Genomic DNA, 13,178 nt, shown 5'->3' with positions numbered 1-13,178 from the left:
AAAACAATTGCTCTCTAAGCAGAGTGGATGATGTTCATCTCAAGATACTCTTTTACTCAACTAGGGACTTGATGGGTTTTGGAAATGACAAGGTAGGCCTGGAGCTGAGCTGAGAAGGGGTTAGAGGGGGCTCTTGCTGCACTATAAAGGAAGAGGAATTCAGAATTTCCCGAAATAATGGAGTGGGGGGGGGAGGTGTGCTGGCAGCATGTATAATCAACAAGATGGTGAGAGAGTGAGGGGCGAGGTGGGAAGTTACCCCCAGTGGGAAATGGCTGCCCTCGAAGTACCCAAAAGGGCATTTTCAAATGGGAAGATCCGAGAGGTAATTTAATGCTGTTTGCTCCTTGCACAACTAGGACACAAACCCCCTCCAACTCCCCAAATTCTGCATGACATCTGCCATGTGTATAAGGCCTGGCATGAGTTACTGGTTTCCCCCCAGCAAAGAAAGGGGCATGTGGGCCAACACAGTGATGGACAGACCACAAATCAGGCATGGTGGGGGTGACCATAAATGGGATTGGCTCACCAGAAACAAGAGCCCAGAGCCAGAAATGACCAAAAGAATCTAAACCTGAGAATGCGCAGAAATCCAGGAGGCAGAGGGGAGGGCACGAGACCTTTCACAGGTCAAGAGATGTGAATGCCAATCAGCTTTGTTCAGATTTTAAGAGGCAGGCTGACCTCAGCTGGAGTCTGGGTTGCGATCAAAGATTTCCACACTGTGCGTCAGCGTCCTGGAGCCACCCCCTGTCACCTGACACAGGGATGTATGCTCGGTGCCTGCTCTTCCCCAGTGGGTCTGCCTTCTCTGACCCTGGTCTCCCCAGGGAGAAACCTGGGAGCCATTCTAAACTCTTCCCTTCTCACCAAAGCACATTGCTCAGCTAGTCCTGCGGCTCTCTCTCAAATGCCCCCCAAAGTGGCTCCTCTTTGTTGTGTGTTGGGCAAATTCCTGGCCCACACCCCTGCCTCTGCCTCACCGGCAGTCCAGCCTCCACACGACGATAGGGGTGATTTTTCTAACTCAAATCTGGCCTCTCTCCCCTGCTCAACACCGTATGTTCTCTTTCCCGTCACCTGCCCTGCGGAAAAGAGACCAGTGTGGCCCTGTTCGCCTCTTCACATTTATTTGCCCCTCAGTCTGTCCTCTCGCCCACACGTGGCCCTAGCGTTAGAGAACAATTTGCACTTATAGAATAAGCCATGCCGTCCAACCTCTGTACCATTCCCTTTGCCTCAAATCACCACCCTACCCACTACCATCACTGCTGGCTTTCCCTGGCTAGTGAATTTCCATTCGTCTTTAAGGACCCGGCCTAACCACCTGGTCCTCTGTTCTCATTCCTATTTCTGTCTCATCCAATACACTGTGAACTCCCCGGGGAAAATGATCATGCTAGTTTTTGGATCCCCCACCCCAGGGCCTAACACACTGTAGGTGTTCACTGACTGAACTTTCCTGAGGAAGATGGACTGAAGTTACCGTGGCCCAGTGCTGGGGGGTTGGGCAGCACCCTGACTCATCCTGGGAGCATACACAGGTTTCGCAGAGGAGGCAAGGCTGAGGTGAGTATGGGAAATACCATGAGCCCATCTATCTGGAGGGAGAAGGAGCCACTGCAGACCTGGGCAGCTGCGCCCTTCATGTGGCCATCAGAAGATCTAGAGGGACACATCCCAGCCATCCCGTTTCCTGCTGAGGCTGGGGCCTCTAGGACTGTGCTCAGCCCGCTGCCATCGGATTAAGGGCTGGAGTCCCGGCAGGCCGGAGCAGAGGGTATGGAAGATGACAGAGCTGGTCCCGCCCTCCCCATAGTCCCTGGAACACTGCAAGGGTGATTCTGGGCCCCGTCGAGCTGGGTTTGGTTGGCCAGGTACCACAGGTGGAGGGCAGCCCTGATGAGTTAAGAATAAGGTGGGGTTCCTTTCAGAAACTCAAAACCCAGGTCTTAGAATTCTGGGCAGCTTTCTGAAAGAGGACAGGAAAATCTACTTGTGAAGGCAAAATGATGGATCAAACTAGTTGCCTGGGACCTGGCAGGAGAACCGGCTAAAGAACATTCTAGACTAACACACAGAAGGAAAACTTACTCCTCTTCTACTTTGAAGGATTGGTGTTAATTGTTCTTTAAACATTTGGTAGAATTCTCCATTGAGGTCCTCTGGTCCTGGACTTTTCTTTATGGGAAGTTTTATTACTAATTTGATCTCCCTACTTATTATAGATCTATTCAGATTCTCTATTTCTTCTTCTTTTTTTTAATGTTTGTTTTTTGAGAGAGACAGAACATGAGCAGGGGAGGGGCAGAGAGAGAGAGAGACACAGAATCTGAAGCAGGCTCCAGACTCTGAGCTGTCAGCACAGAGCCCAACGCGGGGCTCAAACTCACGAGCCATGAGATCATGACTTGAGCTGCAGTCAGATGTTTTACCGACTGAGCCACCCAGCTGCCCCTCTCTCTCTATTTCTTCTTGATTTGGTTTCGGTAGTTTGTGTGTTTTTAAGAATTTGCCCAATTTCTCAGTGTTATCGAATTTGTTGGCAAACAGCCATTCATATACAGTGTTCTCCTATTTTCCTTTGTACTTCTTAAAGGTTGGTAGTAATAGCCCTTCTTTCCTTCCTGTTAGTATTTTGAGTCTCTTGCTTTCTCACTCTCTTCTCTGTTTTTTTGGCAGTCTGGCTTTTTAAAAAAAAAATGCAAGTAGTGAGTTTATTTTCTTTGATACAGAATTAACAGGGTTAATTTGATGCCAAGTCCCAAATGAGGTAAACGTGTAACATTTGCCTGTGAAAACTTCCCTTGAAACAGATCGTTGTGAACGTTATTGATTGTCAGATCAAAGAAACGAGTGAGTTCAAGTTTGTTCACAGAAATTAAAAAAAAAATGTTATGTGGGAAGTTTCAAAATGGCAATTCTATGCCAGAGCCATAATTACCAGGGGTGGGGGGAATACCGTCTCTGCTGAGCGTGTCAACATCACGTTACTACTATTATACCCACTTTATAGGAAGGCATGTGCATCTTGCAAAGAGAATGGATACAAACTATTACCTCATTTTGGAAATGGACTCAGTTGCCTTATAGTCTCCAACAAGGTCAGTTGTCAAAATGAAAATTTGTCAATTTCACTGATCTCTGCAAAGAACCATCTTTTGGTTTTGCTGACTGTATCATTTTTCGACATTGCATTTATTTCTGCTCTAATTATTTATTATTTAGTACTTAATCATTCATTATCTCCTTCCTTCTATTTGATTTGTTTACTTTGCTTTTATTTTCCTACTTTCCTAAGGTGAATGTTCAGCTTATTTTTTGATCTAAGATCTTTTTTATATATAGGAGCTCGTTTGCTATAAATTTCTCTCTGAGCACTAGTTTTGTTGCGCCCCATATGTTTTGGGATTTTGTTTTGTAAGTTTTGGGGTTTTGTTTCCATTCATCTCAATTTACTTTCTAATATTCTTTGTGATTTCTTCTTTGACCCTTTTGTTCTTTAGAAGTGTATTGTTTAATTGTTTATTGTTAATTAAACAATAAAAATTGTTTAATTTTTATATTTGCAAATGTTGCAAATTTCTTTGGCATGAATTTCTTTTAAAATTTTTTTTTCATTTTTTTAATGTTTTATTTATTTTTGAGACAGAGAGAGACAAAGCATGAACAGGGGAGGGTCAGAGAGAGAGGGAGACACAGAATCCAAAGCAGGATCCAGGCTCTGAGCTGTCAGCACAGAGCCCAACGCGGGGCTCAAACTTGTGAACCACGACCTGAGCCGAAGTCGGACGCTCAACCGACTGAGTTACCCAGGCGCCCCTGATTTCAATTCTTTTAAATTTATTGGGATGATCTATCCTACAGAATGTTCCATAGGCACTTGAGAAAAATATATATTTTGCTCCTGTTAGGTGGGGTATTCTAGATGCCTATGAGGTCTAATTGGTTTGTATTGCTCAAATTTTCAATTGCCTTGCTGATCCAGTTGTTCTACCCATTATTGAAATACTACATTTAAAGTATTTTAAAGTTTTAAAGACTACAACTATTGGGGCGCCTGGGTGGCTCAGTCGGTTAAGCGGCCGACTTCAGCTCAGGTCACGATCTCACGGTCCATGAGTTCGAGCCCCGCGTCGGGCTCTGGCCTGATGGCTCAGAGCCTGGAGCCTGCTTCCGATTCTGTGTCTCCCTCTCTCTCTGCCCCTCCCCCGTTCATGCTCTGTCTCTCTCTGTCTCAAAAATAAATAAAACGTTAAAAAAAAAATTTAAAAAAAATTTAAAAAAAATAAAGACTACAACTATTATTGTTATCTATTTCTCCCTTCCATTGTGTGTTTTGCTTCATGCATTTGTGGCTCTGTTGACAGGTGTATATATGTTTATAATTGTTAAATGTTCTCTATAGATTGACCCTTTTATCATTTTAAAATATTTTTAACTTTATTTTTTATTTTTTAAAATTTACATCCAAATTAGTATATAGTGAAGCAATGATTTCAGTAGATTCCTTAGTGCCCCTTACCCATTTAGCCCACCCCCCCCCAGCTCCTCCAGCAACTCTCAGTTTGTTCTCCATATTTATGAGTCTCTTTTGTTTTGTTCCCCTCCCTGTTTTTATATTATTTTTGTTTCCCTTCCCTTATGTTCATCTGTTTTGTCTCTTAAAGTCCTCATATGAGTGAAGTCATATGATTTTTGTCTTTCTCTGACTAATTTCACTTAGCATAATACCCTCCAGTTCCATCCACGTAGTTGCAAATGGCAAGATTTCATTCTTTTTGTTTGCTGAGTAATGCTCCATTGTATATGTATACCACATTTTCTTTCCCCATTCATCCATCGATGGACATTTGGGCTCTTTCCATACTTTGGCTATTGTTGATAGTGCTGCTATAAACATTGGGGTGCATGTGTCCCTTCGAAACAGCACACCTGTATCCCTTGGATAAATGCTTAGTAGTGCAATTTCTGGGTCGTAGGGTAGTTCTATTTTTAGTTTTTTGAGGAACCTCCATACTATTTTCCAGAGTGGCTGCACCAGCTTGCATTCCCACCAACAATGCAAAAGAAATCCTCTTTCTCCACATCGTCGCCAACATCTGTTGTTGCCTGAGTTGTTAATGTTAGCCATTGTGACAGGTGTAAGGTGGTATCTCATTGTGATTTTGATTTGTATTTCCCTGATGATGAGTGACGTGGAGCATTTTTTCATGTGTCGGTTGGCCATCTGGATGGCTTCTTTGGAAAAGTGTCTATTCATGTCTTTTGCCCATTTCTTCACTGGATTATTTGTTTTTTGAGTATTGAGTTTGATAAGTTCTTTGTAGATTTTGGATACTAACCCTTTATCTGATATGTCACTTGCAAATATCTTCTCCCATTCTGTCGGTTGCCTTTTAGTTTTGCTGATTGTTTCTTTCACTGTGCAGAAGCTTTTTATTTTGATGAGGTCCCAGTAGTTCATTTTTGCCTTTGTTTCCCTTGCCTCTGGAGATGTGTTGAGCAAGAAGTTGCTACGGGCAAGATCAAAGAGGTTTTTACCTGCTTTCTCCTCGATGATTTTGATGGCTTCCTGTCTTACATTGAGGTCTTTCATCCACTTTGAGTTTATTTTTGTGTCTGGTGTAAGAAAGTGGTCCAGGTTCATTCTTCTGCATGTCACTGTCCAGTTTTCCCAGCACCACTTGCTGAAGAGACTCTCTTTATTCCACTGGATATTCTTCCCTGCTTTGTCAAAGATTAGTTGCCCATACGTTTGTGGGTCCATTTCTGGGTTCTCTATTCTATTTCATTGATCAGAGTGTCTGTTCTTATGCCAGTACCATACTGTCTTGATGATTACAGCTTTGTAGTATAGCTTGAGGTCTGGGATTGTGATGCCTCCTGCTTTGGTTTTCTTTTTCAAGATTGCTTTGGCTATTCGGGGTCTTTTGTGGTTCCATACAAATTTTAGGATTATTTGTTCTAGCTCTGTGAAGAATGCTGGTGTCACTTTGATAGGGATCATGTTGAATATGTAGATTGCTTTGGGTAGTATAGACATTTTAACAATATTTGTTCTTCCTATCCAGGAGCATGGAATCTTTTTCCATTTTTTTGTGTCTTCAGTTTCTTTCATCAGCTTTCTATAGTTTTCAGTGTATAAATTTTTCACCTCTTTGGTTAGATTTATTCCTAGGTATTTTATGGTTTTTGGTGCAACTATAAATGGGATTGATTCCTTGATTTCTCTTTCTGTCTCTTCATTGTTGGTGTATAGGAATGCAACCTATTTTTTGTGCATTGATTTTATATCCTGCAACTTTGCTGAATTCATGAATCAGTTCTAGCAGTTTTTTCGTGGAATCTTTTGGGTTTTCTCTATGGAGTATCATGTCATCTGCGAAGAGTGAAAGTTTGACCTCCCCCTGGCCTATTTGGATGCCTTTTATTATTATTTTTTTTAGATAAAGTTAGATTTTTATTTTTTATTTTTTAAATATATGAAATTTATTGTCAAATTGGGGGGCGCCTGGGTGGCTCAGTCGGTTAAGCGGCCAACTTCAGCTCAGGTCATGATCTCTCAGTCCGTGAGTTCGAGCCCTGCGTCGGGCTCTGTGCTGACAGCTCAGAGCCTGGAGCCTGTTTCAGATTCTGTGTCTCCCTCTCTCTGACCCTCCCCTGTTCATGCTCTGTCTCTCCCTGTCTCAAAAACAACAACAACAACAACAACAACAAAAACAAACAAAAAAAAAACGTTATTGTCAAATTGGTTTCCATACAACACCCAGTGCTCATCCCAAAAGGTGCCCTCCTCAATAACCATCACCCACCCTCCCCTCCCTCCCACCCCCCATCAACCCTCAGTTTGTTCTCAGTTTTTAAGAGTCTCTTATGCTTTGGCTCTCTCCCACTCTAACCTCTTTTTTTTTTTTCCTTCCCCTCCCCCATGGGTTCCTGTTAAGTTTCTCAGGATCCACATAAGAGTGAAACCATATGGTATCTGTTTTTCTCTGTATGGCTTATTTCACTTAGCATGACACTCTCCAGTTCCATCCACGTTGCTACAAAGGGCCATATTTCATTTTTTCTCATTGCCACGTAGTACTCCATTGTGTATATAAACCACAATTTCTTTATCCATTCATCAGTTGATGGACATTTAGGCTCTTTCCATAATTTGGCTATTGTTGAGAGTGCTGCTATAAACATTGGGGTCCAAGTGCCCCTATGCATCAGTACTCCTGTATCCCTTGGGTAAATTCCTAGCAGTGCTACTGCTGGGTCATAGGGTAGGTCTATTTTTAATTTTCTGAGGAACCTCCACACTGCTTTCCAGAGCAGCTACACCAGTTTGCATTCCCACCAACAGTGCAAGAGGGTTCCTGTTTCTCCACATCCTCTCCAGCATCTATAGTCTCCTGATTTGTTCATTTTGGCCACTCTGACTGGCGTGAGGTGATATCTGAGTGTGGTTTTGATTTGTATTTCCCTGATGAGGAGTGACATTGAGCATCTTTTCATGTGCCTGTTGGCCATCCGGATGTCTTCTTTAGAGAAGTGTCTATTCATGTTTTCTGCCCATTTCTTCACTGGATTATTTGTTTTTCAGGTGTGGAGTTTGGTGAGCTCTTTATAGATTTTGGATACTAGCCCTTTGTCCAATATGTCATTTGCAAGTATCTTTTCCCATTCCATTGGTTGCTTTTTAGTTTTTTTGGTTGTTTCCTTTGCTGTGCAGAAGCTTTTTATATGACGTCCCAATAGTTCATTTTTACTTTTAATTCCCTTGCCTTTGGGGATGTGTCGAGTAAGAAATTGCTACGGCTGAGGTCAGAGGGGTCTGTTCCTGTTTTCTCCTCTAGGGTTTTGATGGTTTCCTGTCTCACATTCAGGTCCTTTAACCATTTTCAGTTTATTTTTGTGAATGGTGTGAGAAAGTGGTCTAGTTTCAACCTTCTGCATGTTGCTGTCCAGGTCTCCCAGCACCATTTGTTAAAGAGACTGTCTTTTTTCCATTGGATGTTCTTTCCTCCTTTGTCAAAGATTTGTTGGTCATACTTTTGTGGATCTAGTTCTGGGGTTTCTATTCTATTCCATTGGTCTATGTGTCTGTTTTTGTGCCAATACCATGCTGTCTTGATGATTACAGCTTTGTAGTAGAGGCTGGGATTGTGATGCCTCCTGCTTTGGTCTTCTTCTTCAAAATTACTTTGGCTATTTGGGGCCTTTTGTGGTTCCATATGAATTTTAGGATTGCTTGTTCTAGCTTCGAGAAGAATGCTGGTGCAATTTTGATTGGGATTGCATTGAATGTGTAGATAGCTTTGGGTAGTATTGACATTTTGACAATATTTATTCTTCCAACCCATGAGCACGGAATGTTTTTCCATTTCTTTATATCTTCTTCAATTTCCTTCATAAGCTTTCTATAGTTTTCAGCATACAGATCTCTTACATCTTTGGTTAGATTTATCCCTAGGTATTTTATGCTTCTTGGTGCAATTGTGAATGGGATCAGTTTCTTTATTTGTCTTTCTGTTGCTTCATGATTAGTGTATAAGAATGCAACTGATTTCTGTACATTGATTTTGTATCCTGCAACTTTGCTGAATTCATGTATCAGTTCTAGTAGACTTTTGGTGGAGTCTATCAGACTTTCCATGTATAATATCATGTCATCTGCAAAAAGTGAAAGCTTAACTTCATCTTTGCCAATTTTGATGCCTTTGATTTCCTTTTGTTGTCTGATTGCTGATGCTGGAACTTCCAACACTATGTTAAACAACAGCAGTGAGAGTGGGCATCCCTGTCATGTTCCTGATCTCAGGGAAAAAGCTCTCAGTTTTTCCCCATTGAGGATGATGTTAGCTGTGGGCTTTTCATAAATGGCTTTTATGATGTGTAAGTATGTTCCTTCTATCCCGACTTTCTCGAGGGTTTTTATTAAGAAACGATGCTGAATTTTGTCAAATGCTTTTTCTGCATCGATTGACAGGATCATATGGTTCTTATCTTTTCTTTTATTAATGTGATGTATCACGTTGATTGATTTGTGAATGTTGAACCAGCCCTGCATCCCAGGAATGAATCCCACTTGATCATGGTGAATAATTCTAGTATCTTATTGAGAATTGAGAATTTTTGCATCCATATTCATCAGGGATATTGGCCTATAGTTCTCTTTTTTTACTGGGTCTCTGTCTGGTTTAGGAATCAAAGTAATACTGGCTTCATAGAATGAGTCTGGAAGTTTTCCTTCCCTTTCTATTTTTTAGAATAGCTTGAGAAGGATAGGTATTATCTCTGCTTTAAACGTCTGGTAGAACTCCCCTGGGAAGCCATCTGGTCCTGGACTCTTATTTGTTGGGAGATTTTTGATAACTGATTCAATTTCTTCGCTGGTTATGGGTCTGTTCAAGCTTTCTATTTCCTCCTGATTGAGTTTTGGAAGTGTGTGGGTGTTTAGGAATTTGTCCATTTCTTCCAGGTTGTCCAGTTTGTTGGCATATAGTTTTTCATAGTATTCCCTGATAATTGCTTGTATTTCTGAGGGATTGGTTGTAATAATTCCATTTTCAGTCATGATTTTATCTATTTGGGTCATCTCCCTTTTCTTTTTGAGAAGCCTGGCTAGAGGTTTATCAATTTTGTTTATTTTTTCAAAAAACCAACTCTCGGTTTCATTGATCTGCTCTACAGTTTTTTTAGATTCTATATTGTTTATTTCTGCTCTAATATTTATTATTTCTCTTCTTCTTCTGGGTTTAGGGTGTCTTTGCTGTTCTGCTTCTATTTCCTTTAGATGTTCTGTTAGATTTTGTATTTGGGATTTTTCTTGTTTCTTGAGATAGGCCTGGATTGCAATGTATTTTCCTCTCAAGACTGCCTTTGCTGCATCCCAAAGCATTTGGATTGTTGTATTTTCATTTTCATTTGTTTCCATATATTTTTAAATTTCTTCTCTAATTGACTGGTTGACCCATTCATTCTTTAGTAGGCTGTTCTTTAACCTCCATGCATTTGGAGGTTTTCCAGACTTTTTCCTGTGGTTGATTTCAAGCTTCATAGCATTGTGGTCTGAAAGTATGAATGGTATGATCTCAATTCTTGTATACTTATGAAGGGCTGTTTTGTGACCCAGAATGTGATCTATGTTGGAGAATGTTCCATATGCACTCGAGAAGATAGTATATTCTGTTGCTTTGGGATGCAGAGTTCTAAATATATCTGTCAAGTCCATCTGATCCAATGTATCATTCAGGGCCCTTGTTTCTTTATTGACCATGTGTCTAGATGATCTATCCATTGTTGTAAGTGGGGTGTTAAAGTCCCCTGCAATTACCACATTCTTATCAATAAGGTTGCTTATGTTTGTGAGTAATTGTTTTATATTTTGGGGGGCTCCCGTATTTGGCGCATAGACATTTATAATTGTTAGCTCTTCCTGATGGATAGACCCTGTAATTATTATATAATTCCCTTCTTCATCTCTTGTTACAGCCTTTAATTTAAAGTCTAGTTTGTCTGATATAAGTATGGCTACTCCAGCTCTCTTTTGACTTCCAGTAGCATGATGAATAGTTCTCCATCCCCTCACTTTCAATCTGAAGGTGTCCTCAGGTCTAAAATGAGTCTCTTGTAGACAGCAAATAGATGGGTCTTGTTTTTTTTTTTATCCATTCTGATACCCTATGTCTTTTGGTTGGCGCATTTAGTCCATTTACATTCAGTGTTATTATGGAAAGATACGGGTTTAGAGTCATTGTGATGTCTGTAGGTTTCATGCTTGTAGCGATGTCTCTGGTACTTTGTCTCACAGGATCCCCCTTAGGATCTCTTGTAGGGCTGGTTTAGTGGTGACGAATGCCTTCAGTTTTTGTTTGTTTGGGAAGACCTTTATCTCTCCTTCTATTCTAAATGACAGATTTGCTGGATAAAGGATTCTCGGCTGCATATTTTTTCTGTTCATCACAGTGAGGATTTTCTGCCATTCCTTTCTGGCCTGCCAAGTTTCCGTAGAGAGATCCATCACGAGTCTTATCGGTCTCCCTTTATATGTTAGAACACGTTTATCCCTAGCTGCTTTCAGAATTTTCTCCTTATCCTTGTATTTTGCCAGTTTCACTATGATATGTCATGCAGAAGATTGATTCAAGTTACGTCTGAAGGGAGTTCTCTGTGCCTCTTGGATTTCAATGCCTTTTTCCTTCCCCAGATCAAGGAAGTTCTAAGCTATTATTTCTTCAAGTACACCTTTAGCACCTTTCCCTCTCTCTTCCTCCTCTGGAATACCAATTATGCATAGATTATTTCTCTTTAGTGCATCACTTAGTTCTCTAATTTTCCCCTCATACTCCTGGATTTTTTTATCTCTCTTTTTCTCAGCTTCCTCTTTTTCCATAATTTTATCTTCCAATTCACCTATTCTCTCCTCTGCCTCTTCAATCTGAGCTGTGGTTGTCTCCATTTTATTTTGCAGCTCCTCCTGGCTGTTCCTTAGTCCCTTAATCTCTGTAGCAATAGATTCTCTGCTGTCCTGTATACTGTTTTCAAGCCCAGCAATTAATTTTATGACTAAATAAATAAATTTTAATTTAGTTATAATTTAATTAATTTAATTATGACTAAATAAATAAATAAATTTTATTTATTCTAAATTCACTTTCTGTTACATTGTTTAAATCCTTTTTGATCAGTTCATTAGCTGTCGTTATTTCCTGGAGATTCTTTTGAGGGGAATTCTTCCATTTTGTCATTTTGGATAGTCCCTAGGGTGGTGCGGAACTGCAGGGCACTTCCCCTGTGCTGTCTTGAATAACTTGCGTTGGTGGGCGGGGCCGCAGTCAGACTGGTGTGTGCCTTCTCTTCCCCTCTCCTAGGGGCGAGATTCACTGTGGGGTGGCGTGGCCCGTCTGGGCTACTTGCACCCTGCCAGGCTTGTGGTGCTGGGGATCTGGCATATTAGCTGGGTGGATCGGCAAGGTGCACAGGGGCAGGAGGGGCAGGCTCAGCTAGCTTTTCCTTCAGAGATCCACTTTGGGAGGGGCCCTGCGGCAGCGGGAGGAAGTCAGACCCACTAGAGGGATGGATCTGCAGAAGCACAGCGTTCAGTGTTTGCGAGGTGCAAGCAAGTTCCCTGACAGGAACTGGTTCCCTTTGGGATTTTGGCTGGGGGATGGGTGAGGGAGATGGCGCTGGCGAGTGCCTTTGTTCCCTGCCAAGCTGAGCTCTGTCGTCCAGGGCTCAACAACTCTCCCTCCCGTTGTCCTCCAGCCCTCCTGCTCTCCGAGCAGAGCTGTTAGCTTATAACCTTCCAGATGTTAAGTCCCGCTTGCTGTCCAAACACACTCTGTCTGGCCCCTCCGCTTTTGCAAGCCAGACTCGGGGGCTCTGCTTTGCTGGCGGGCTGCCCCTCTGCCTCGGCTCCCTCCTGCCAGTCCGTGTAGCGCGCACTGCCTCTCTGCCCTTCCTACCCTCTTCCGTGGGCCTCTTGTCTATGTTTGGCTCTGGAGAGTCCGTTCTGCTAGTCTCTTGGTGGTTTTCTGGGTTATTAAGGCAGGTGTGGGTGGAATCTAAGTGATCAGCAGGACGCGGTGAGCCCAGCGTCCTCCTACGCCGCCATCTTCCTCCTCTCTGGATGCCTTTTATTTCTTTGTGTTGTCTGATTGCAGAGGCTAAGACTTCCAATACTATGCCGAATAACAGTGGTGAGAGTGGACATCCCTGTCTTGCTCCTGACCTTAGGGGGAAAGCTCTCAGTTTTTCCCTACTGAGGATGATATTAACGTTGGTTCGCTCGTGTATGGCTTTTATCATCTCGAGGCTATGATCCTTCTATCCCTACTTTCTTGAGGGTTTTTGTCAAGAAAGGATGCTGTATTTTGTCAAATGCTTTCTCTGCATCTATTGAGAGGATCATATGGTTCTTGTTCTTTCTTTTATTGATGTGATGAATCATGTTAATTGTTTTGTGGATATCGAACCAGCCCTGCATCCCAGGTATAAATCCCACTTGGTCGTGCTGAATAATTTTTTAGTGTATTGTTGGATCCGGTTGGCTAATATCTTGTTGAGGATTTTCGCATCCATGTTCATCAGAAAAATTGGTCTATAGTTCTCCTTTTTAGTGGGGTCTCTGTCTGGTTTTGCAATCAGGGTAATGCTGGCTTCATAGAAAGAGTTTGGAAGTT

Source organism: Panthera onca, chromosome B3 (assembly GCF_046562875.1).
Source record: "Panthera onca isolate mPanOnc1 chromosome B3, mPanOnc1 haplotype 2, whole genome shotgun sequence".
Taxonomy (NCBI): domain Eukaryota; kingdom Metazoa; phylum Chordata; class Mammalia; order Carnivora; family Felidae; genus Panthera; species Panthera onca.
This window is presented reverse-complemented; position numbering follows the sequence as displayed.